The sequence below is a fragment of the Mustela lutreola genome, chromosome 4 (assembly GCF_030435805.1).
Source record: "Mustela lutreola isolate mMusLut2 chromosome 4, mMusLut2.pri, whole genome shotgun sequence".
Classification (NCBI taxonomy): Eukaryota; Metazoa; Chordata; class Mammalia; order Carnivora; family Mustelidae; genus Mustela; species Mustela lutreola.
The window spans coordinates 134,941,792-134,968,558 of NC_081293.1; the positions used below are offsets into that span (position 1 = coordinate 134,941,792).

The window sequence follows — 26,767 nt, forward strand, 5'->3', positions numbered from 1 at the left end:
CACTGTGAAATAAAATTTGAGATCACCATGGATCAGTGTAACTAGTTTTTCAGAAAGGGCTGCATTTATTGAGTGGCTACTGTGTTCCAACTATTTCATATAGTTATTTAATCCTCACAAAACCTTGAGATAGGTATTTAATCCTCACAAAACCTTGAGGAAGAAAAACTTGAGAAGCAGTGATGTTAAGATACCACAGGTCCATTTATTCCAAAGCCCATGTTGATTCCAAGAGTTTATTCTGCCTTCGAACTTCACCTGAGGCAAAAGCCTATTGATTCAACTGACTGAACCTATTCAAGGTGAGCCCAGTTGTTTCATCTCTAAAGTCAATGGCTATGGGACTTTGGGGAAAAGGTTTGGAGGTATTCAGATGAAGGAAAAATGAAGCATAACTTTCTATAGTCAAATATGTATTTGATATATATGACAAAGTACTGTTGGCTATGCAGGTTTTTCAGCAAGTAAGGCTTAAGGCTCTGAGACCAATATAAAAATAACATCCTATATTTAAATTATGTGCACAGTTCTTTTGGCCTTTAAAAAAAAAAGATTTTATTTATTAGAGAGAGAGAGCATGTGCGCAAGCATAGAGGGGAGGGGGCAGGGATAGAGGGAGAGGGAGAAGCAGACTCCCCACTGAGCAGGGAGCCTGATGCTGGGCTCAAATCCAGGACTCTGAGATCATGAGCTGAACCAAAGGCACTTAACTGACTGAGCCACTCGAGTGCCTCTTTTGGCCCCTTAATATATATTTTCACATTTAATCCTTTCAACGATTCTAAAACCAAGTAGGACAAAGAGTATTTTCCCCTGTAACAGGGGAAGAAGCTATAAGTTATAGAGATTAAGCAGTTTATAATCATGTGCATAAGCAAGACACCGGAGTCTAAAACAGAGCTTGACTTTTCTCTCTCCTTTTTTTTTTCTTAAAGATTTTATTTATTTATTTGACAGAGAGAGATTACAAGTAGGCAGAGAGGCAGGCAGAGAGAGAGGAGGAAGCAGGCTCCCTGCTGAGCAGAGAGCCTGATGAAGGGCTCGATCTCAGGACCCTGAGATCGTGACCTGAGCCAAAGGCAGCGGCTTAACCCACTGAGCCACCTAAGCGCCCTGAGCTTGACTTTTCTCTTAAACCAGTTCTCATCTAAACCAGTTCTACCTCCAGGGTGAAATACTGGATTCATATCCTACTCAGAGCATTGCTGCTCTAAGGAAGCTGTGCCGTCTCTGAGCATCCCACTACTATTCTGCTTAGCACTCGGTATTTAAATCATTGGATCACTCATTTCCATATCCATCAACTGTGAGCTCTTGCAGAGACTGTCCTTTTTCTTTTCTTCTTTTTGGGGAAAAAGACATTTCATTTAATTTTCTAAATTGAACAGAGTGTAAATTAAGTTCCACCATTCAGAACTGACAGTTGTCAACATCTGAATAGATTCTCTGTTCCTCATCTTTGTATTCTTGGTACCTAGCATAATACCTGGCACATATTCATTGGTGTCCAATGAATATTAGTTGAATTTAAATATAGGATCCATAATTATTGGAATGAATTAGAAAGTTTATTAACTAGTGCAGAAATAATATTTCAGATTTTTTTAAGATGTCGTGCCTGGGGCTTTTCTAAAATATTTATCCATATTTTCCTCTTTTATGGTATGATGACAATGGTGATCATAAGAAGGCTTTGTAAAATGACGTCTCTCGTCATCTTCCTTGTTTAAAGGTAAACTTACATGCCCCTACAATAATAACCCCAGAGTGAGTGAGTCTTATGGAGTATTGATTAATGGCTTCTTCAGTTTAAAAAGAAAAAAAGTTTCTTCTTGGGTTTCAGTGGTTGCTAAGACTGCACGGTCCTCACAGGAATAAGAAAACTGCATGAAACCAGACTCCAAGCTCAGAGGGTGCGCTTGCACACTGCACCAGAAATTATGCTATTCCAATCCAAATGCACTAAATCCTTCTGTAATGTGTGGTCAAGGAGTTAAGTTCTAAAGGGAAATGCAAGCAGCGTAAAGTGAAAACCATGTATGTCTGTCTCCTTCAGCCCGAGCCTCCGACAGATCGCCTCAGAGGAGGGTGTCTTAATGCTTCACCCAGTAATGATCGCCTCACCCAGTGCTTCGAAGGAGTTATACAGTAACGGCCAAGTTTGGATTTGGAAAAGAGAGGAAGCAAACTGACTCTGTGGTTTGTTAGGAGATCCTGGGAGGAGCTTTCAGCATTACAAAGAGTCTTTCCTCTTCCAACCATCCAACCTCCTCCTCACTCCCTTGTGGATTTCATGCTTTTTCACCGAGGCTTGGCAGTAGGCAGGGTAAGAAAGGCTCTCTGGAGAAAAGGACCCCTCAGCTCAGGTCTACTTTGGCATGACCCATGCCTGCAGCCCCAGCAGTTGATTGTGAGATTAGAAGCCCTCTTTCATTGAGTCTATCTTACTGAAAGGAAAAACTGCTTTGTGTGATGACTTTATGGCAAATTCTGGCAAAAGTTTTGCCCTGCATACTGAAAGAGAGACATTTCTAACCGCAGCTCATGAACCACACTTATTTACTCTGGCTCATGCCCACTATTTGTTCATAGGCTTTCTGTCTCTACTAATGCATTCCAATTTGGGAGGCTAAATCACTGCCAGTAGTTTCCAGGACATTCCGCTAGGCTAAGCAAAATCACCCTGAGCGGTAGTCAGAAACCACTAGAGTAGTATTGTAAATACAGACTATTTGCAGAAAATGAAAGATACTGAACATCTTATCGTTTTTGTGCCACAGGATTCCATGGGTCATATCTTACAGAAAGTCATGCAAGGTACTAACAAAGCAAAACAAAACAAAAACCAAGAGCAGGATACAAGGGCTTTCATCCTCACTAGAACTCAGAAATTGTGCTTAAAACCACTTGAAAGTTGGGCACAACTTAATGCAACTAGAGAGTAGAAGTACGTACTATGGCTCTGTGCAGGAGGCATGCTAGAGACTAGATGCAGCCTCGCCCATAGCCATCTTTTGCCTGGTATGGATTTTAAAATGAATATGAGATCTATGGGGTGGTAGAACGTGCAATTCTTGATCTCAGGGATCTGAGTTCAAACCCCACATTGGGCGTAGAGCTTCGAAAAAAAAAAAAAAAAAGAAAGAGAGAAAAGAGGGGGGGAGACAGGAAGGAAAACGTGAGGGAAGGAAGGAAGGAAGGGAGGACATAAGACCTGAAAACAGTGGAGCAGTGCTACCAAGAAAACTGTAGTTCTCATGGGCTTCTTAATAACTATTTCTGCATTCAGAGATGCCCATCCCATCTTCGTGTGTGTCTTCCCCTTGAGCCCAGTGATGCCTCAATGGATCACATCGAACCATGGGTATTTTAAGATCTGTGATAACTGGAAAATTCTCCATTTGTCATAAAACCTCCAGCACTACTAAGCTGCCAGATTCCATATCTTGCCCCAGGCAGGGACTGGGGGACCGAGGAAAGGATGTGTTACATGATATTGCTTCTCTATCCATACCTCTTTTGCCTGTTTTCTATTACACTTGTTTCTAAGCAGAGCAGAGATTTTATTTACTCGTGTGCATTAATAATGAATAAGAATGTGGATTATACATTCAGTAACTTTGATATCAACTTATCAATATGACCGTGTTTGTGCTTGGAAAGAGGAGGGAAGCTCACTCCAAAAGCAAATGCTCAGTATCCACCCAAAGTGATGATTTTCTTTTGAGATAGCTAAGCAGATTTTTAAAGTACTTATATGTTTTATAATACCTCTTAAGACTTATTGAAACAAGTCTCTTTCATCCTAAGGGTGAAGCAAAATTAAGTTGAAATAAGCCACAATTAAAACTCCGTGTGTTGGGCAAGGAGGCAGAAGGAAGGGTATACAGATCTCTATCCATGTGTATTGTGTTAACATTTCAGGCATTTTTAACTGTGGGCAGTGGACAGCATGGAGGGGGACTAGGTAGAAACAAGGCCACCACATCAAACTGATAGTGGGGTAGAGGGAACATTTGACACCTCCCGCCTTCTCTGCCCCCTGTCTGTTTTTAATTTTGCTAAATCATTCCCGTCTGGAGATTGTATATTTTAAGTTGCCTCTCCAAGCAGCACAGAAGTACAGTGTCAGGAAGTCTGATCTCTGAGCCAGGCAAAGAGATGCGAGAGCTGAGAGACCCCAAGCCACAAGAAAGACCGAGAAGGAACAGGGTGGGGCCCTGGCTACAATGACATTAGCCTTCATGGCCTGTGCTGTCACTGGGAAGATGGCACTGGGAGACATAACGTTTCTCTCATGGTGAGTGTAACACTTTTTGTGTGTTTGTGTTTTTAAAAGTTAATATCCCTCTGAAAGTTCTAAAGGTGACTTCCTGAGAAACATAAACTACCATGAAATTTTACTGGAAAAGTGATTCCACAGCAAGAGACTTCAAAGTGAGATTTGCCCATCATAAGCTGAAGGGAATAGAAAAGGGGGGGGAAAGTGGTGACAAAAACTGAAATGTGTGCCGCACATGTGCACACGCTTGGAAATGTCATGATGTTATGGAGCACATCAAGAATGACTTGAAGAAAAAAAAATTACCCTCTCTACCTATCCCGACACAGCTCCCATGTAAGTCACTTAGATCTCTTCGGGGGAATTTCAAGTTCACATGTTCTGAGTATGGGCTGTTCACCTACATGTCTCCAAAATGCACACACGTCTATTAAGGTGGGCATAACGATAGTTTCATCCAGAGGAAAGTGTGAGGCTCAAATGAGAACAGAGCAAGTAAAGTGCTAAGCATGGCTCATGGAACAGAGTCAGTACTCAGAAATTGTTTATGTGCTGTTATTATTTAGCAACTTACATGATGTGGGAATTTTTAAAATATGGTACAATAATGATAACCAATAGCTTCTTCTCTAGAAGGGGGTAGCCTTGAACATAATTTAAAATTGTGTCAGTCCTTTTTGTTTATTTCTCTTATCTGTCCTCACCCCCACTCAGTTTTTTCGAGAACCCTGTAAATTTGGCCTCATTGCAGCTTTGCACATCACTGTAATAATCTCTTGACAGACTTAATATTATGGCTTTAATAGAATGAAACAGCAAGAATGGCATGGGCTCATGCACACAGATCTGCATTGCATTTGGAAAGAAAACCCTTCTGAACCGCAATTCTTCATGCTTTATCACCATGATAAAACTCCCTATTTATTCTTTTGCTAATAAAACAGATGCTATTTATTAAGTTCTAAAATGTATGTACCTTGAGGCCCCTGGCTGGCTCAGTTGGTAGAGCGTGCAGCTCTTGATCTCCGTTTGTGCGTTTGAGCCCCATGTTGGGTGTAGAGTTTACTTAGAAGTAAAATCTTTTTAAAAATAATAAATAGGGTGACTGGGAGGCTCAGTTGGTTAAGCATCCGACTCTTGATTTCAGCTCAGGTCACAATCACAGGATACTGAGCTCAAGCTCCGTGTCAGACTGCTGGGCAGGTAGTCTGCCTGGGAGTCTCCCGCTCTGTCCCTGCCCCTGCTCATGCTTTCTCTCTCTAAAGAAATAAATACAATTTTTAAAAATAAATAAATAATAAAATAAAATGTATTTACCTCATCACTTTCTCAGAAAAATCCCTACTGAGCTGTGTGTGTTGAGTTGTAATGCCATTCTTTTTAAAAACTGAACAATTATAACTTTAGGTTGATTTGCTCAGGCATCTTTCTGAAATTGTTATTATTTAATAGCGATAGGATTGGTGGTGGAAAAGTTACTTCAATTGAGAGAACAGGTGGTAAATGAAGAGCAGAGACTCGTGGTGTGCATGTGTGTGTGTGTGCCTGTGTGTTTGTGTGCATGGGCATGTGTGCACTTGAGCCAGCGCTGGAAATCCTATGTCCTAGAAGCATTTATGCGTGTGAAACACCTACCTTTACATATAGAAACCTTAGTTATTAGGAATCAACAATGGTGCTCTTGGTTCCCACTGCAAATCACTCCAAGTCACATAGGAAGTTTTTCTAAAGAGCTTAAATCAGAGCCCTGCCCAGTCAGTCACTCAGCGAATGTGTCCTGGCTAAACTACGAAGATACTCAGAACATCTTGGATTAGGAGAGCAAAAATGAAACATAAACAGTGTCAAATAAAAACTGCTCTGGGCATTTTTTTTTAAAAGGTTATTTGGCTGAAATCGTTTATGTAATCAGAAATAAAGCAGTGCTGGTGTTTTCAAAGGGACAGTTAGAGCGAAGTGAAGGTTTGATCAGAGGTGTATAAGCATTCAAAAGAAAACAGGCACGTATTGTGAGATTACATATTCTAAGTAGGAATCAGCTGCGGGCGCTTCTGAATCATTTGTCTTTCTGATCTTTTAGGAATCAGCCTGTAGGCAAACCACGGGGTGAGGCCGGGAGTGCCTGGGTGAGGGTGCATGTGCTGATGGGAAGGGTGCCAAGCACCCTCTCTCCGTGCCAACCAGCCCCTCCCCCACTCCCAGGAAGGTATGTACCTTTGTCTTCCTTTTGACAGAGCAGTTAGACACGTTCTTTGGTGGCCTCACTCCCTACCAGCACCTCCTCCCTCAACAGTAATGAAATCTGGCTCCCCAAAAACAGATACTCTGATTCTCACAAGCTCAAGGGCTGACCGGGCCTTCCTTATGCTCAGGGTAGGTGTTTGTATACAATTTTAAGGGGACTAAAAAGTGTGTCCATGTCCCCAGAATATTACTCCCACTCATTTAAAACATAGTTTCTTAAACTTCAGCGCTGAAAATTCGTATCTTTAAGTGAAAATACTGCTTCTACCCATGGATGTATAAACTCCAACATGCTACTTCCATCATACAAGGGACAGCGTTTTAAACGGCTTTTACCCTTTTGACTCTCATTCTAATTAGATTATCAGATAACCCTCTTTCTCTCTTGGAAAGCAGAAATAAATATCCAGGGGGAATGGGACATTAGATAGAATTTGATAGAAGTTGGGTCAACATGAGCGGACAAGGTCCAGAACATGTCAGCTCAGGTGAGGGCCACAGTGAGGGCAACTCGGGTAACCAGATTACAAAATTACACCTCTAGGCAGGGGAAGTAGAGAGGAAGAGTAGTTCCAATATAAGCAAATATTGCTAAAGAACACTTACCAGTATTTCCTAAAGTTGGTCCTGCTGAAGTATAGACCTTCCAGCAAAATACATTGTGAAAAGTGTCCCCCTTACACCACAAACAGATACCCCACCCCAGTGCTGCCCCCCCCCCGCCCCAGTTTCCCATTTGGGAAACTTATAGTTGCTATGGTAACATCTAAGGATTTTTTGTGAACCACCCATGGAAAATAATGTACAGGGAACTCAAGAGTTCTTCAACCAAATGATCCTGTCTCAGATTTCCCAATTCTGACACCCAAGCTCTCATCTTGGCACATCAGTAAATTCTTGTCATACTGTTGGTTGAAAGATAGCAGGCAAATCTTGAGAAGTGCAGAGATGTGTACAGGCTCCTCAGCATAACCTTGCCAAAAGAAGATATGGTATTTTCTGGATAGTTCCTTTCCCATAATTAGGAATAAGTCATTATTATTCAGAAAAATATTTATGTTAAATATGTATTTTTTCCTATCATATCAACCCTTTACTTTCTTTTTGCAGGTCCTTTATCCTTTATAATATATACTATGACCTATTAAGATAATCCCAGTGGAATTGATTATCTGGAAGACAGAAAGCCTGGTCTATCACCCCAACTCCTCCAAGCCACCTGATGCCACTACTTCCCAATCATGGAACTTCCCCATTTACTCAAGACTGAGGGACTCTTGGGGCAATTGCCAAGGCCACATTTTACAAACAGGCCAGGGAATTGCTGGGAAAAGAGCTGTCTTTGACTCCTAAGAAAGGAGGCTCTCCAGGTTTTGCAGTTGGTTTCCTAGAGGGACAGAAGAGGTAGGGTGAAGGAGGTAGAGTTGATGCCTAAAACAGGAAGAGGAATAATTATCAAGAAAATGTTTCTTTGGCTTTCAATCTAGCCCCTTGTATTAAGATGGAATTTAGGAGCCCTGTGTTTCTTATCTTTAATTTTGATAAAATCTGATAGAATTCTTAATTTTGATAAAAGCCTGGGATTAAAAAAAAAAAAAGCAGAGGAGTGTAGTTGATATTTCAGGGTCTATCAGTGTCCTACAATAAAGCTGACTATCTCATTAATATTTTTTTAAAATATGCTTTCATTTTAAATAAAAAGGACAAAAAGGAAAGAAAAAATACATTTCAGCCACTTTGTCTCATTCAACTTAATTTTTCAAGCAAACTACAAACATGAATGATAAAGTCATTGTGTCTGTTATCCCAAATATTCATAATGTTTTACTAAGTATGTCATTTACTCTCCTAGCAATCATCAGGAGGGCAAAAAGCAGAGCCACCATTTACAGACAGGTTAAGAAACAGCCAAACAATTAGGTGAAAACAATTCAGTTTTCTCACTATTGTTTTAATAATCCCACAGTTTTAGAAGTGACTTTTTAAAACCTCGAATTGATTGGGTGCTTCAGTGTGGTGAGGATGGCCTTTGATGAGAAGAACAAGCGATTGGTTTTCTACTATTAATGAATCAATGAAGGCGCTGCTACTAGATTTGGCCAAAAATATAATTGTAGAAACATGTAATTGAAGAAATTTCATTCCAGTCCTCAACTCAAGAAAGTTTTTCCTTGTGAACCACCCAGATTAAATAGCTTTAACAGAGATTATATCTAAGGAGGCCACCCAAATTCGCCTTTCAACTACTTATTCCATCGTAGCACTCTAGAGACATTAGGTAGGTATCTTGGTCCAGAAATACATATGTTCCATTGAAATTAAGTATTTCAGCCTTTCCATTCTCTGGGCTCAAATTGGTAGTCATTCACAGACTCTTTCTACCAGATAAGGTTACCAAAGAAAATGTATCTTTAAGATTCCTGTTGATTAGATAGACAAAATTTTCCCTGTGCAAGGGTATGCCTCTGAACAATTATGACGCTGACCCAGAAAGGCAACGTCTGTGTTTGGTCTTTGGAATCTGAAGAGGAAAACTAAAACAAGTGGTCATTACTGAAGGGGGTTTCAATAATTGCTTTAATGGGACAGAGTGATTTTATGTGAAGGTCTTTGTGACAACTCAGGAAGAAACAATCAAAAAGAAAACTGTTTTTACAGCTTGTGACAAGGTAATACCAATAAATAGGAATGGCGCCTTGATCATTTATCCCAGAGACCCTACTGCTTAGATTGACCATGTAATTTATCGTCCAAACCAAGATTCTTTACAGAGTGAAAGGAGGTGCAATTATGCTGGAACAACAGGTGTGAACTAGGACATTTCAGACAAACAAGGTGAATGATCACCCTGCTAATACTGGAAGGGAGATTTGATTATGGAAGAAGACTGATGTGGGGAAGGTTTCTAATTAATACTCAGCTTGAAGAGGGCGTTTATAAGGTGTTTAGTACATGCTCATTTTAACCATAGAGCATAGTGATATCCCAGTTATGTCCTCTTTTTACTGATCACTAAATCAGTGCATCTTACCTTTGGTAGGTTATTTTATATATTTCAAGCATATTGAAAGTGACACTGATTTTTTTTTAACTCTGGAAACCAATTATTAAAGCATAATAATGTCCTTGTCTCCTTTTTTAATTTATATTCAATTAGCCAACATTATTAGTTTCAAGTGTAGAGTTCACTAATTCATCAGTTGTATATAACACCCAGTGTTCATCACGTCACATGCCCTCTGTAATGCCTATCACCCAATTACCCCATCCCTCCACTCCCCTGCCCTCCAGCAACCCTCAGTTTGTTTCCTATAGTTAAGAGTCTCTCATGGTTTGTCTCCCTCTCTGATTACTTTCAATTTATTTTTCCCTCCCTTCCCCTATGATCCTCTGCGCTGTTTCTTATATTCCACATATGAGTGAAACTATACGATAATTTTCTTTCTCTGATTGACTTATTTCACTCATCGTAATACCCTCCAGTTCCATCCACGTCGATGTAAATGGTTGAATAATACTCCATTGTGTCCATATATGTATGTGTGTGTGTGTATATATACATACATATATATATATACATATATGTGTATGTGTGTGTATACACACACACACACCACATCTTCTTGACCAGTTCATCTGCCAATGGACATCTGGGCTCTTTCCACAGTTTGGCTTGTGTGGACATTGCTGCTGTAAACATTGAATGCCCTTGTCTCCTGAATATGCATGCCCGTTCTGTGGAGAGTAACCTATTTATCTGGAAGACAGGAGGAGTTTTCAATCTATCTTGTAGTACTTTTAGTGTCTTAAAGGTGATGTTCCTCCTAGATCATCTTGAGAGATAAAATACCATTGTTGGCATGGAGCTTTGGCACATAGTAGGTATGCAATAAATATTTGTTGAATAAATGAATGACAGGTTCTCTGCAGAAAAATTTCTTTAAAAATATGAACATATATAGGAAATCACATAGTTTTTTTTTTATTCAACTCTTCCTAAACAGTTGCATACAAGAGATAAATGAGTACACACAGAGTCAACAAATTATCATTTCACCTATCTTTAGAAATCACAGCAAACAAGTTGCCATTCAGAACTTACAGGAGAGACAGCATCTTTCCATAGGACCTGCAAACTTGAGATATGAAAAGGCTTTTCTCTTCTGGATTCTTAGTTTTAAAAATAAAACAGGGAGCCTGTGTGGCTCAGCCAGCTAAGCATCTGTTTTCAGCACAGGTCATGATCTCCAGGTCCTGAGATCAGGCTCCCTGTTCAACAAGGAGTCAGCTTCTCCCCTTCCTTTGCTCCCTCCCCCTGCTTGTGTGTTTTCTCTCTCTCTCTAATAAATACTTAATCTTTTAAAAATAAGATAAAACATTTTCCCCACTTAATTGAAGTATTTTCTCTCTCCCTTGAGAGAGAGTCATCTTTGAGAAGGGATTTGATGTTAGTGTTAAAGTTTATCAATGGCTTGACTATGAAATAAGGGATGAAAGAGTTCTGAAGGCCTGTTTAGAAAGATTTATGGAAGAAAGTAGGAGAAACTTGAGTAAAGGAAACAAAAGGAATACTTTTTTATAAAAGGATAGTTTTGTAAAATGTAATCTTTGGAGGAGGGTGGATAAGGAATATATGGAATTTCTGTGTACTGTACTTGCAAATACTTATGCCTATAATTATTTCAAAATAAAGCAAATTTTTGAACGGAAAAAGAAATGAGAAAGTTGAGATGGAGAAATAAATATCTTAAGACACATTCCATGTAATTTGAATATGCTAGAGGACGTATAGTGAACCTCTCAACATTCTTTTCAGTGAATGTTTTTTGATCGTTCTTCTCCATAACACTAATTCTTCTAAGTGTTGAGGAGGTTGTGGTTAACAAGACAAAGTTCCTGTTCTTTTTAAAATATTTTTATTTTATTTTATTTTATTTTTTATAAACATATAACGTATTTTTATCCCCAGGGGTACAGGTCTGTGAATCGCCAGGTTTACACACTTCACAGCACTCACCATAGCACATACTCTCCCCAATGTCCATAACCCCACCCGCCTCTCCCGACTCCCCTCCCCCCAGCAACCCTCAGTTTGTTTTGTGAGATTAAGAGTCTCTTATGGTTTGTCTCCTCCCTATCCCATCTTGCTTCATTTATTCTTTTCCTACCCCCAAACCCCCCACGTTGCATCTCTACTTCCTCATATCAGGGAGACCATATGATAGTTGTCTTTCTCTGATTGACTTATTTCGCTAAGCATAATACCCTCTAGTTCCATCCACGTGGTCACAAAGGGCAAGATTTCATTTCTTTTGATGGCTGCATAGTATTCCATTATATATATATTTATATATATACCACATCTTCTTTATCCATTCATCTGTTGATGGACATGTAGGTTCTTTCCATAGTTTGACTATTGTAGACCTTGCTGCTATAAACATTCAGGTGCACGTGCCCCTTCGGATCACTACGTTTGTATCTTTAGAGTAAATATCCAGTAGTGCAATTCCTGGGTCATAGGGTAGCTCTATTTTCAACTTTTTGAGGAACCTCCATGCTGTTTTCCAGAGTGGTTGCACCACCTTGCATTCCCACCAACAGTGTAGGAGGGTTCCCCAAAGTTCCTGTTCTAATGGAGCTTAAATCCCCAGTGCTTATTATATATAATAAGAAAATAAGGGTCAGTAGATACACAATGCTTCAGATGATGGTAATTCCTCAGAAGAAATAAGAATAACTGAGAAAAGTGCTGTTCTAAAGGTGTTCAAGGGAAGCTCTCTGATAAGGTGACATTTGGACAGATTGAAGGGAGAGAACTGAGCCATGTGGATATAAGGAGAAAAGAACATTCCAGACAGACACTACATACAGCAAATGCAAAGTCCCTAAGGTGGGAGCATTCTTGGTATGTTAATAAAAACAGAAAGGAGTTCAATCTAGCATGAGGACAGTGAAGGGACAGTGATAGAGGATGAAACCAGAGACGTAGAGTTAGTACAGAGAACTTCATTGGCCTTGAAGTCCATGGTAAAGATTTTGGATTTCACTAAGAGTGAGATGAGAGCCATTGTAGGGTTTTGAGCAATGACCTAATCTCATTTATATATTTTTTAAGGTTTTTAAAATGTTTTCTTTCTTTCTTTCTTTTTAGAGAAGCTTTAGGTTCACAGAAAAGGGGAAGTTATGGAAGTTTTTCATTTACCCTCTGCCCACACTGCACATGCACAGCCTCACCCATTATCAATATCCCTCACCAAAGTGGTACATTTGTTACAGCTGAAGAACCTACATTGACACATAATCATCCAAAACATTATTGAGCTAATACAAGTGAGTGATACTGAGGCTTGGACTAGGGCTTTAATGATGGCAGTAGCGAAAGGAGTCAGATTCAGGACTTATCTTGAAAGTAGGGTTTCAATTGAGTTGCCATTTACTGATATGGAAAGAATGGTGGGGGATGTTAGGTCTATCTATTTCATACACACTACATTTAAGATGCCTGATTAAAAGCTAAATAGTGGTGTCAAGAAGACAAGGGGTTTGTAATTTAGGGCCAGGTTAGGGTTTGGACGTAAACTTGAAAGACATCAGCATGGAAATGGGATTCAAAATCAAGGGGCTAGATGAAATTGCTCGGGGAAGGAATTTAAATAGAGAAGGCAGGTGGCTCAAGAACTAAGCATTGAACAGTGCTGATATTTCAAAGTGAAGAGGATATAGAAGAAACTAAGAAGTAGATTTTGAGGTAGAAGGAGATCTTAAAGAGTGGTGTCCAGAAGGCTAAGAGTTTCAAGACAGAGAAAGAGGTCAGCTGCAACAAATGAGTTAAGAGGTAAAGAAGATGAAGACTGAAAATTACCACTGGATTGGGAAAGTAAATACCCTAAGTCATCTTAATAAGGCAGAAAGTGGTAGGGCTGAAAGAGAAGTGGTTTTCAAAATGAATGGGGGATGGGGTGCCTGGGAGGCTCAGTCGGTTGCATGTGCCTTCAGCTCAAGTCATGATCTCAGGGTCCTGAGATCGAGCCCCATGTCAGGCTCCCCACTCAGAATGGAATCCCTCTGCTCCTCCCCCCAGCTCATGCTCACTCTCTCAAATTTCGAAGAAATGAATGGGGGAGGGAAGAGGATGTGTCTTTCCAAAAGAAAGGCCAACTTTCTTGAGGAAAATTGCTGTAAAGTTCAGAGAAGTGGGGTGTTATTTGGAGGGATGTGGAGTTCAGAGTGGTTGGGTGGAGTTTTCACCACTAAACTTAACAAACCAGATTGGAACTATGCTGATAAGAATGATTCGGAAAGAATAGAAATTGTATTGAAAGAGGTAGACAGATTTAACCCTGGATGAAGTCTCTAAAGTAGGAATGAGGATTTTAGTTGCATAATTCTGGATTGATTGAAGGGAAAGAAGTTGAGTGTGGAACTATCAATAGGATTACCATGATTCCTTGGTCATGATCTTGGCTGGGCCTCATGATAAAGGGGGTTGCAGGAGAGCAAAGACAAATGAACAGAAAGTTCAGGAAGCTTCAGAAAAGAGGTTAAGGATATGTGAAGTGAATATGTGGGATATAAAATACAAAACATGGCTGACCAGAAAAGCTGATCTGGGAAATTTTGTTTATAGGTGTGTTGAAGTCAAGTGCAATCCTTTGGTTGAGTTTGGGTTTTATGAGTTAATTTATTGTGAATTAGTGTGTGCTTTTCATTTAAAAAATCAGACAATGTAAGAGTACAAAGGATATTAAAAATTCATGCACATGTACACACACACTGTTCTCATATTTACTCCCCAGGGGGAAGCACTGTTAACAGTTTGGTGCAAATCCTTACAGATGTGTATGTGTGTATGTGTATACACACATATATATGTACAATTACTTTATAAAAATAAAATCATATACTATTCATACTATTCTGCAACTTGCTTTTTGTACCTAACAATATGTCTTTTGTATTTTTCCATCTAAGTAAAAATAGCTCTACCTCCTTCTTTATAAAAAAAAATGAATAGGTAGTAATGAACATGCTATACTATGTAAAAGGGACAACAGCATATATATAGAATCTCCTTCCATTCTCCCAGCAGTCACTTTCTCCCCAGAGGCAACTACTATTACCAGTTCCTTAAATGTCCTTCCACAGCTAAGGAATGTATATAAACAGATACATTTGTATTTATATAGATGGAAGCTTACCATACATGCTGTTCTATATCTTCCTTTTTAAATTTTAACTATATATCTTAGAAATCATTTCATATAGGGCTGTCTGATTCTTCTGATAATGTTATATTCTATTGTATCTTTATTTAATCAAATCCTATAGCTGTATATTTCTAATTTTTCACAAGTAGCTAAATGCAACCATATGGAGCAAGAATTTAGAATTTATTTAGCAAAAGTAAAAAGAAGCCAAAGAAAGAAAGAAGACCAAATGCATTTTAAATTGTAAAGAATCGTGAATTAAGACTAAGCCTAGGGCCTTGTGTGTGTGGCATTAAAATAAATTCTTGAGGGGCGCCTGGGTGGCTCAGTGGGTTGAGCCGCTGCCTTCGGCTCAGGTCATGATCTCAGGGTCCTGGGATCGAGTCCCACATCGGGCTCTCTGCTCAGCAGGGAGCCTGCTTCCCTTCCTCTCTCTCTGCCTGCCTCTCTGCCTACTTGTGATCTCTCTCTCTCTCTGTGCTTCAAATAAATAAATAAATAAATAAATCTTTAAAATAAATTCTTGAAAAGCAATTAGAATTCTAGATGCCAGCAATTCTTATTTACAACAACAACAACAAATTTGTTGTATTACTTTAAAAGAATATGAACAATGAAGAGCCTCTCTCTATTCTGGGTACCTAGACATTCTTAATGACCTTGATGAGGCACTTTTCTGGGACCAGTCAGCAAAAGTTTAGAAAGTCACTTTTTTGTTCATAGAAATTCCTGGCTAAGAAACCCTTCTCCTCCATTTGGTTTTTGTCAATGGCTCTTCAGCTGGTGCTATTCAGAGATGCTCGCTGATTTCACAGATATTCCAAATAAAACAATGTCACCAGAATGATACATCTACTTGGAAACTCCAAGGGGGAACAAAATGACATATTTCCTTTATGTAAAATACATTATTAATAGAATTGGCTAAAAGACAGTGTCTTGTGGTGGCTGGAGTTTAAGGTGTGAGCCCTCATGTCAGTTCTGTGACCACTGGGTGCATGAAGTTGCATTGATCAATTCTCTTTTTTTCAGTTTCCCACGTGGAAGACAGGAGAAATAATTGTGTCCGATTCCCTTGCCTACCTCAAAGCCATGTTGAGAGAAATAGAAATGAGAACTGCACGGGGCAGCAGGTTTCCCAGGAAGGCATCGTTTCTGTAATTATGTTGGTATGACTCTGCCTGGGTGAGGTCTCAAAGGGCATGCGGAGGCACAAAGATGTGTGTATGAGAATCAACTGGGGACATTTTTCAGACCGTTCCCTACCTTGCTCTTCCTTCCATCCACTATTAAGAACAACTGTGACTGAAGAAAACTTCGGTGCCATCAGGTATGGGACAACCCAGTATTGGGTTCTAAATTGAGGAGGATACACACAGTGAGGATCCAGGTCAAAGGTTTCCATTTTAGGGAAACCTGGGTTGGAATGTTGGCTCCACCCCCTTATTAACTAAATGATCTTGAATGATCCTATTTCAATTACTGAAGCCTTTGTTTGCTCACCTGTAACGCCTTACTTACCTGCCTTTAAGGTTGGCATGTGGCTGCCACATAGTTAGTGCTCAAAAAATAGTTCTGCCGCTCATTGGTAACCTCAACCTTTATTGTTCACTCTGAATTACGGATTTAAGGCAATATTTATCACCCTAGGAGTTTACCAATTGCTTTTCTCATAAAGATACAATAGAAGGATTCTTATGAACATACATACATAAGTATAGAATTTGAAGGCTGGAAATGGCTGTAAAACCCTAAAGATTACCCTTATCAACCCTTCGCTTTATGTACAAGGAAGCTGAAGCTCATAAAAGCAAGAGATTTACCCAGGGTTACAGGGCTGATATGGATAAGGGCCAGGACTAGAGGTACACTTTCTGTCTTCCAGTTCATCTCTTTTCACTTCTTGCCATTCACAAACCACACATTTAATAAAAATTAAATATACTTGCTTTAACAAATTAATGATGAGAATGTTATTTCCTTTCTATGACAGAACAAGAAAAATCCTGTGAAATGGCATTCGTGCAGCTAATAAAGAAAGGTGTGGAAAACCACCCCCATCATTGCAGATGTGGTGTCCCCAGACCCAGAGAGAAGTGAGTGATGATGGCATAGGGTGTAGGATCCAGATCCAGATCAAGACCCAGGTGGTGAGGGGAAAGATGTGAATAGGAAAGGGAGTTTCAGGGTCGTTCCTGGGTCGCAAATCTGCTCCCCCCAACCTGGTCCTGAATTTCCAGTTTCTTCGCCTCCCTTAAGGACTCACAAGATTTCCAAAAGCTCCATGTTTTTTCACATGGCTGTTTCTTCCTCACATTCTTGACTCCTGCCATGTGATTAATACAGATGGTATATCTGCAGTGAACTGATCCTACAATTCCCCTGTCCTGGGTGAACACACAGGTGCCCAGACCCACAGAGAATTTAGGAAACAGAGCAGAGGCAGATGAACACCAAGCAACCTTAAATTAGATCTGCGCCTCTAGATACAGGACCAGAGGATCTTCTGGACTCTCCCGATAGTACAAGGCTCCAGCCCTGACTGAAGAGTTGCATCATGGGTCTGATTCACAGGACCGAGCGGAGTGGAAAGGGAAAGGCCGCCCAGTCTAGTTCTGGACACCAGCCCGTCTGCCCACGAATGACCACTGTGGAATCTAAGGCAAGCAGACTGCCCCCAAAAATCAGCCTGGAGTCTCTGCCTCCGTGCCTGGCCTGACCCTCAACCACAGCAATCTCCACTCCGGCCCAGGGTCACCTCAGGAAGGCGTCTGTTGCCTCCTACTTGGCCTCCAGTTCTGCGGTCACCAGGATAACCCAATGGCCATAAATTTCCAACTCTGCTAAATGTTGCCCTACTTCTAACTCGAACTGACTGCATCTTGCCCTTTGGGAAAACAGCTTTACTCCTGAGTGCTCTCTGCTAAATGAGTGCCACCTTGTCTCTTTCCTCCACATCATCATTATAATTAATAAGCAACAATATCATCCCTGGTGGTTATGTTCTTATTAGGTGTTAACTGGCCTTAGCATCATTATCTCATTAGGCCTTTCCACCTAAATTACTTTATCAGCTTCCCTCCGAAGGGGGTCTGGTACTGTCTGGCTGAAAGGAATCCCCTGCACAAACACAAGAAAGCAAAGGATAATCACAGGCATTTAGATCTGTTCCAGATATTAGTCGTCTTGAAAAATTAATGTTATTTCTACTATTGGGAATACTTGAATTGCTATAAATCCTCTCATCCAGTGTTTAAAGCAATACCCAGAAGCTTTTAGCTTAATCTCAGTCATTCTAAGAAGAAAAAAAAAACTGTTGTGGAAAAATATATTCTAAAATATTTACAACAGTTACAACTTCCTTCCTTGTCGCTGCCCGCATTGCTATTTGAATCCGTTATCTTCAGTTCTCTCCTGGAGTGGCCACATTTCACATTTTTTTGCTTGCTGAGTCCCCACTTCAGTTGTTTTAGGTGTAATCTTTTCTTCAACTTCTCTTAATAAAGCTTATCTTTTATTTTCTTTAATAGCACTCATTTCATAAATCAACCTTTTGTAAAAGATGCAGAGGATTGCGCTCATAGAAGAACGGAGAACATAGACTCATACAGTTCTCTAGAAATGCTTTTGTTCTTGAGGACTGATGATGCACATTGCTTCTTTTATTGTCCTCATGATTTCGTGTTAACCGTGAACTCTTTCCATCTTTTTCTCTTTTATTTCTAGGTCGTGTGTGCTCTCCAAAGGTTAAGGAACATGCCATTGAGAGTCCAAACTTGTCCTTTACAGCCATTAGCCACATTTTGTTTCTCATTCCAGTTACTTCCTCCTTTCCTCACATTTCCACATTAATTCCTCATTCCTTCTCACTTTCCTTAGTAATTTCCCAATGTTTAAATGTCTTTTTATCTCTTGGGGCACCTGGGTGGCTCAGATAGTTAAGCGCCCACCTCTTGATTTCGGCTCAGGTCATGATCTTGGGGTTGTGGGATGGATCCTGGCATGGAACCCGCATGGAGCAGCCCCTGCCCCCACCTCAGGCTCTGCACTCAGCAAGAGTCTGCTTGGGATTCTCTCCCTCCCTTCCCCTCTGCCCACCTGTCCCGCTCCAGCTCGCTCGCTCTCTCTTTCTCAAATAAATAAGTAAACCTATAAATGTCGTCTTATCTCACATTCCTCATTATCTGCTTATCCTTCAAACTCTGTTGTTCATTTCATTTTCCCACGAACTGTATAGTCTTACTGGGTTTGCAGTATTCATTCCCCTTCCCGCATCAGTCCCTTTCCCCTCGCCTCCCTACTTTCCGAGTCCCAGCTTCTTTTTTTTTCCGAGGGAGCAGATCATGATTTGAAATGATGGCGAAGAATCTTAATGTCCCCAGACTCTCTATTTACTTAATTTTTAATAGCGAATTTTCACTTCAAGGGAGTAAGGAATGTTGAGTTACAAACATTCAAGTTTGTAATTCTCAAGTCTTCCCACAGAGGCAATCAAATACACTACGTCTCTCTGCCCCCTCCCCTCCTCTCTCTCTCTTTTTTCCAAACTTAATTGGGGAGAATACAAATCTCAAATGAAATATTGCACAGTTTGTTGGTATTTATCTGAGATGCATTGACCATTCTTTTTCCCCCTTTCTACTGATGCCCTGAATGATAGCCAAAAAAACACATAGTCTTTTGAATCTTTGTCACGTAACACTTCTCTTGGAGATTAAAAGTAAATTCCTAACTACAAACCCACTGTCATCAAACTTTCTGTTAATGTTCAGCCTCTTTTCTAAGAAGAGTATGATTTTAGTTAAAAAAAAAATTGTGTTTTGTTTTTGAAACTTCACAGGCTTCAGAGACTTCTCTTTTTCTTGATCTTCCTTTCTTCCTCCTGAAACCTCAGGATCATTAATTTTAACAAGCTCTGGAAACATCCATTCTTCTCTTTATTTTCTCTACCTTAGGGTCCCTCCTTACCTCCTTCTTTTCCAGTGGTTATCTTCCTATTCAAATTCTGACAGGAATGAATTCCTGGCTTTCCACAGTCTCATCTTCATATTCTCGTTCACTTTCCCTCGATCACTTTAATTTATCCATACAGTCTGTTCCTGACCATATTTAACAGTTTGTGTGGCTGCTGAAGTTCTCCCAGCCTGTGTCCCTTGCCTAGAGGGCAGCCATCTTGCTCCTGCAGTGCCCTTCACATGCTGGCAAGAGAAGGGGATCCTGATCAACTTTATTAATAACACAAAGGCAATGGAAGTAAAGATATCAATCAAGGGATAGCCTCATTGCATTGCTCTAAAAGGAAGCATTGGGGCAATTTCTCAAACTGCATCTCCCTATTATACTCCTCTAGAGATCTGTGTTCATTCCATCACAGGTATGGGGTGCCTTACACTGGGATAAAGTTAGTAAATTGTAACCATTGAAACCTAGCATGCATTGCCATATGATTATGACTTCACTCTCATTTTAAGTTCGACAAAGGTAAGGAACAAGGTACCCACTTGTGCAGTGGGAAATCCTGCTCATTAAATTACTATGAGTATATTTCTTTGAAAACAAGTGGATTTCTCTGAGTTAATCCTTTCTTAGAAGATCCAAATCATCTACTCTTTTTTTTTTTTATAAATATGACCTCTTTCTTCCCTCACTATTCATTCACAGTTCACACACAGTGTCTCTGGAGGGTACGGTATAGTCTAATTTTCTTCATTATTCAATTTGGATCCTGTTAAATGAGACAGGCATTCACTGAAAAGAAGGAACACTTAAGTTTTGGCAAATAAGTTCATTAGTATTCAGAAAGCTTTGCACCCCTCATATTTAATAAACCTTTCTATTACACAGTAAGAAATGCTAAAAAATAGTCAAACAAATTAGCAATGGAGCTCACCAAGACAGTACATTCAACCCTGATTCAGAGATGTCTCAGTTTATCAGTTTTCTGTCAATCATTAAACAACAAAGATGAAACATGCAATTATGTACAAGGAGACAGAACTCCTAATTCTTTCATCCTAGCTGAAGCAGAAGGGTTTTAATTGCTTGGAAAAATAAGATTTTTATTTTCTTCCAAAGGGATAAAGAAAACAAATGGCTTTGAGTTCAGTGCCTGGAGCTATAAGACTTCAGGTTATGCAAATCGGAGTTGGAAAGACCATCCCATCATATGTAGTTTTTGTCCTTCATAAGGACCAGTAACCACATATTTAGAAATCGGAGATGGCCCACAGAATGTTTCCTTTTCTACTACAGTTTCTTTAGCACATAAGGAAGAAAAAGAATGTGCCTTTTTCATTAGAATGTTTAGAGTCATGTAAATTTACTGATACTGCTTTTGCTTAATGGGAGTAACGCTCACTGAAATATTTGAATATGCTGTCAATTATTGCAGGGTCAACTTTCCACTTATGTGGGTTACCAAGCCCTTTGTTCCTCTTCAAAGTCCTATCAGCCTTCTGATCTTGAAAGAGAGAAACTATATGTATTTAAAGAGGTCACCAGCTATAATGAATATATGAAGCACAGTATACATGAAAGATGTCTATTTATTGAAAGAAGTTTTTTTAACGTTTAGTACATAGTCACCTGGATTCTCCCTATCTGAGCAGAGATGGTTGCAGACAGTGGCCATCACCGTATGGAGGGCTGTCCCTCTACAGATTTATTCCAAGAAGTAAATGATTGTCTCTTCCTTATATATGAACATAGATCTTTTCATGGTAACCCTGGGCCTAAGTGATTACATAGAGGTGGATGTCAAGGCACCTCAGAATTGCCTGAGAAGCATGGGTCATCTGCCTTTAACTGGTTACCCTGGTGGGGCTTCCAGTCCCTTAAGACATGGGTGATCCTCACCAAAAGAAAAGCCAGCAGATGAAAGGAAGGAGGGTTTTGTACCCTCTCCTATGAACACTTCTGGAGTGGGGGAAACTGTCAGGTTTAGCTTGTATCTCCAAACCTAGCACACACCTGGTATGTTCCACATGGTATATGCTCAGTGGAAGTGTGATCAAGGAAAAGAGAGGGAGAAAGGCACAGATGGGAGAAAGAGTAGAGGAGGGTAAATCCTCTGTGAGCTCTACAGGGAATGTTTCTAGGACCTACTCAACTCCTAAGCAGACCCATTGTATTCATTTTTCTTTTTTTTAAGATTTTATATACTCATCTGAGAGAGAGAGAGAGGCACAGAGAGTTCAAGCAGGGGGAGAGGTGGAGGTGGGAAGCAGGCCCCTGGGAGCAGGGAGCCAGATATGGGGCTCTATCCCAGGACCCGGAGATCATGACCTGAGCCAAAGGTAGATGAGCCACCCAGCCATCTGAGCCACCCAGGTGCCCCAGATTCATTGTTTTCTATAAGGTTGATAAATACTCCTCCAAAAAACAAAAACAAAAACAAAAACTCAGTCAAGTGGTATTGCAGATTTACTTGACCTATCAGCTTAAGATAAGTTGAGTTAGAAACTGGGCAGTTGTCCAGTAGACTGGGACCTGATGTTAGCATTTTTAGAGCTGGAAGGGGTCTTAGATCACCTAAGAGGCCTCCAAATGGAATGTGATATGACTTGCCCACAGTCACATGGCTCATTAGTATTAAAATAAAGATCTGGGTCTCAGAGTTCCCAGCCTAACATTTTTCATCATGCAATTTCTCCACATCAGACAGAAGCAATAGCTGCTTCCCAAATTCTATCCCTTCATATTTTCTGACCCATATCACTTGATATCTCTCTCCCCCAGAAGCCCTAACTAAACCTAACCCCTTCCTCTGGTACCATGGGATTTTATACAGCTTGCTAGAGAAACAGTCTAGGCAGGTTCACAGAGCAATTACAGAATGCAGACTTACAGGTCTTACAAATGGGTGCTCACTAGGCTGGATTAAGGCAATAAGAATTGCTATAACAACTGTAATCCTTGACTCAGGAATATCATTGTGTCCATTTGTTTGCTGTGGCCACTGCTCTTCACATCCAAGAGAAAGCTAGAATGTAAGAAACATGTTTATCTTATTCATTCATTCATTCATTCATTTAGAGAGCCACGTAGGGGCAGAGGGAGAAGAAGAGAGAGAATCCCAAGCAGGCTCCAAGCTCAGTGCAGCCCAATGCGGGGTTCAATTTCACAATCTTGAGATCATGACCTGAGCCAAAATCAAGAGTTGGATGCTAAACCAACTGAGCCACCCAGATGCCCTGGAACCATATCTATCTTACACCTGTCTCCAGTGTCCAGTAGATACTTAACTACTTGTTGAATTTTTTTAATGTGACCCGCAGTTCCATTTTTCATGATTCTATGAATGTTCCTTGACATCTTCATCTACAAATAATCAATAATATCACCCTTCAGCCAAATATTTTTAAAGATCTCAGCTCTACCTAGTGTCTCCACTGATTAAATTAACTTGACACAGAGGCTGATCATCCAGCCCATAAGCAGGGAATTCAGGCTCCATTTGACTTGATCTACTGTGTTGGTTCATCTTTGCCCTCAAATGAATGAAGACATACTAAGGGCTAACATCCTAGAACTGGAAGATAGTCTGATTATGTTTTCATTTTCAAGCCCTAGAATGTCGAGACATGTAGGCTAATAAATAAATTGGTGTTTCCATAAAACCACTACTTGCCAAATCTTTATTCAAGGACAAGCTGAGCTCTGCGTGGGGAAGAACCAAGCCAGAGGACCAGTGAGGGTGTCTGCCTACCCTCCATGGTCACAAACAATCCAGATGGGGCACCCAAATTATATATCTGAATAGGACAAACAGAAGCCCTGTAGTAAAACAACTCCATGCTCCTCTATATTTGATTATGCCTTACTTTCTACCCCTAAGGAATTTATCGAACCATTCCTTCCAATTCCACACAGAATTCTCCCTAAAATAAGTGCTAGTATTGTTTTCCTCTCTGTATATTTCTGTGAATGTTTTAGCACTCTGTGGTCATTTTGGTGCCCTTATAGGTTAGTCCTCCAAGCAGTGGTCCAACTGGTCTGTCTTTAATCTGACCCTGATGGCAGCCATTACTTGAAATGAAGAAGGCAGTCTAGTTAGAAACCACAGTTGATGTTCCTCCTCTCTCAGGGGATAGGTAGGCTATCCAGAAGGTCCTCTTGATGGTGTCTGGGGCCAGGATTCAGGAAGTTCAGTGACAGGGATAGGAAGCGACGTAGAAAATGTCATGCTCCTCCAAAGAAATGCGTTTCCTTCTGTCTCAGCAACTGTAAAATTATAAATCAAAGATTAAAAAGTTAAGCCACTGCTCAAGTGAAGATCTTGGTAAATACACCACTTAACCAAACCCCGATGACGGATGCATTGGCATCTAGATGAAGTCTGTGGTTTTCCAAACAATGAGGCAGAGACTACAGGGACACACAAAGTATGCCTAAGGAGTCTCTATTTCTTCATTTATTTTGCTTTAACAAAGAAGGTGGAAAAAAATGTAATTGCAGTTAAATACGAGTGAATCTGCTTGCAGAAAGCATGTAGAATGAGTGGGCTTGGGAGGGACATATGAGGGAAAAAGGAAAGAGAGCTCACAGAATCCAAGAACGCTGCTGCTTCTTCACAGCACTTCGCGGAGCTGACCTGAATGGAGTTGTGATTCTGTAACCTAAGAGAGAGATGAATAAATGATATTTGGCGACAAAAGATTTAAGACCTTATGAAAAATTAGAAGTACAGTCACCCAAGCTTTACTCAGTTCCTGGCATCCAAAATGACTGATTCTGAGTCATTAACAAAATAAGACAGAATGATAAGAACCTAACACAAAGACAGTCTAGATGAAGCAGCACTAACTTAGGGCATCTCCACTAAAAGCATTACAGGAGATGTATTAGAGTGCCACTGCCCAGGTACTGAGAAAAACTCACATCAGGAATTGTCTTTGACTAACATTCTCCTTTTTAAAGTTTTTTTTTTTTTTTTTTAATTTGACAGACAGAGATCACAGTAGGCAGAGAGGTAGGCAGAGAGAGAGAGGCGGGGAAGCAGGCTCCCTGCTGAGCAGAGAGCCCGACAGGGGGCTCAATCCCAGGACCCTGGGATTATGACCTGAGCTGAAGGCAGAGGTTTTAACCCACTGAGCCACCCACGAGCCCCAACTAACATTCTCCTTTGATGTACCACTCTGTCCCCTTCCTCAGGCTCCAGGAACCCAAATGTCCTTAATATGACAGAGACTAGCTTAAACCTAAGGTCTTCAATTGTTAGATCTGAGTATTTCATACCAGAGTATGAGTACCTGGTGGCTTTAACATTCCCATGGGCTGTTTGCAATTTAAAAATACTTGCAATCTTAATTACTGGAATATGGGAAGAAGAGAGAAGGGAAGGTGAGCAAGGAAAGAGGAGGGGCTTCCCATACTTCTGGTTTAATCTCAACACGACTGCACACTGACCACCAAAACTCCAAACAGTGGGCTTCAGCAACTTCGCCTCCTTGCCAAACGCGGTGGACAGCTGCTAAGCCCAGAATGAGTAAGCGGTTTTACTCAGAACACATGAAGAGGATTCTTCAGAACTGATGTTTATGCCTATAGAGAAGCCTCTTCCAGATACCAATGATCATGTCTGCATTCCAGGTATCTGCCCTCCTCCAAACCCCTCACTTGACAAAGAAGCAAACTAAAAGATGAGTGGCTTACTAGTGTCACTAAGAGACTGACTGAAGGCAGGGATGAGACTGAGCTTAAGTCCCAGTTCGCAGCCCAGCCCAAGTAAAGCTTTGTTAGCACAACACATTGTCTTTGTTCTAGACAGGAGTATTGTGTTCTTCAAACTCTAAAGAAGTATTTGGGTAATACCTGAGTAGTAATTTCCCCTTCCTGGGGAAAAGTCTGGCTCAGTAAGTCCAAGGGAGGCACAGGAATGTTAAGTGGTTCCCCGGGGGAGCCTGCTTTGTTGGGGGCTGGAACCACCCCTCTGCTGTGTTTATCACCCCTCTGAATATTAGCACCATGGAACCTGCTGGAAGGTCCCCCTGAAAGGCTGCTCTTAGGACATCCTTGCAAGCTCAGATATCAAAGGGCTCTTGACAATTAGGGCGCAAGTCAGAGTCTGGAAGACAGACACCAGCAAATCCATGGAAACAGAAAGTGTTTTAGTGATTGCCAAGGGCTAGGGGCAAGGCTTGAGGGATGATAGCTAATGGTTATCGGGTTGATGAAAACATTCTGGAATTAGTTGTGATGATTATACAACCTAAAGCAACCTTGATTATGCATTTTAAGAGAGTGAATTTTTTTTTTAAAGATTTTATTTATTTATTTGACAGACGGAGATCACAAGCAGGCAGAGAGGCAGGCAGAGAGAGGAGGAAGCAGACTCCCTGCTGAGCAGACAGCCTGATGCGGGGCTCCATCCCAGGACTCTGAGATCATGACCTGAGCCGAAGGCAGCGGCTTAACCCACTGAGCCACCCAGGTGCCCCTAAGAGAGTGAATTTTATGATATGCAAATTCTATTTCAATTCTTGAGCAGCCCATATAGATGTGTGGGTACCACATATCACACGCAGGTGGATCACCAGGCTTCCTGCGTCCTCACCACTACCAGACCACTTCCCTTGGGCAACAGAGGCAAAATGTGGCCAGAGAAGCCGATGACAATAATGGCTACCATTTGCTGCATACTTCTTATGTGGCAGACGCCTGCCATACACAGCACATGTTTATCTCAAATGATACATCATAACCAATGATGTGGATACCATTATCACACTGTTCTTGTTAACATTTTACAGATGACAAAATGGAGCTATAGTGAGGTTAAACAACTTGACCAGGCCCATAGCCAGTAAGTGACAAAAGTAATAGCTAGAAAGACATGGCCAAGTAGGCACCAAAAGAATCTACCCCAAATCAAATTATCAGTCCTTCATGATTCTGGTAGTCCCATTATCAGATTTTGGGAAAACAGAATAATAATAATAATAAGACATAATAAAAACATAGCTAAGACTTATTCTTTCCATGTTCTAATTTTTCTGCTAAACTCTCTACATAGATTATCTCACATAACCTT

At 40.6% G+C, this 26,767-nt stretch overlaps 1 long non-coding RNA gene across 1 annotated transcript in view; it reads right to left on the reverse strand.

The window, feature by feature from the left end:
- Positions 1–15,210: 15,210 nt before the first annotated feature.
- LOC131829413 (uncharacterized) overlaps positions 15,211–26,767 on the reverse strand; it is a 42,909-nt gene continuing 31,352 nt past the window's right edge. The window contains exons 2-3 of the long non-coding RNA XR_009352844.1: positions 24,281–24,353; positions 15,211–23,958 (exon numbers count right to left, since the gene is read on the reverse strand). This is a non-coding gene — a long non-coding RNA (uncharacterized LOC131829413). The remainder of the gene's footprint in view (positions 23,959–24,280; positions 24,354–26,767) is intronic.